Below are 741 nucleotides of genomic sequence, written 5' to 3'. Positions count from 1 at the left end.
TTTGCCAAAAGGCATCTAAATACTCTCAGACCATGAGAAACAAGATTCTCTGGTCTGATGAAACCAAGATTGAACTCTTTAACCTGAATGCCAAGCGTCACATCTGGATGAAACCTGGCACCATCCCTACGGTGAAGCATGGTGGTGGCAGCATTCTGCTGTGGGGATATTTTTCAGCATTAGGGACTAGGAGACAAGTCAGGATCAAGGTAAAGATAAACGGAGCAAAGTACAGAGAGATCCTTGATGAAAACCTGCTACAAAGCGCTCAGGACCTCAGACTGGGGCGAAGGTTCACCTTCCAACAGGACAATGATCCCAAGCACACAGCTAAGTCAATGCAGGAGTGGCTTCAGGACAAGCCTCTGAATGTACTTGAGTGGCCCAGCCAGAGCTCAGACTTGAACCCGATCACACATCTCTGGAGAGACCTGAAAATTGCTGTGCAGCAACGCTCCCCGTCCAACCTGACAGAGCTTGAGAGGATCTGCAGAGAAGAATGGGAGAAACACCCCAAATACAGGTGTGCCAAACTTGTAGCGTCATCCCCAAGAATAATCGATGCTAGAGGTGCTTCAACAAAGTACTGAGTAAAGGTTCTCAATACTTATGTAAATGTGATGTTTCCGTTTATTTTATTTTTTAAATTAGCAACATTTCTAAAAACCTGTTTTTGCTTTGTCATTATGGTGTATTGTGTGTAGATGATTAGGGGAAAAATGTATTTAATAATTTTTAGAA

The sequence above is a fragment of the Oncorhynchus clarkii genome, chromosome 9, assembly GCF_045791955.1.
Source record: "Oncorhynchus clarkii lewisi isolate Uvic-CL-2024 chromosome 9, UVic_Ocla_1.0, whole genome shotgun sequence".
In the NCBI taxonomy this organism is placed as follows: domain Eukaryota; kingdom Metazoa; phylum Chordata; class Actinopteri; order Salmoniformes; family Salmonidae; genus Oncorhynchus; species Oncorhynchus clarkii.
This window is presented reverse-complemented; position numbering follows the sequence as displayed.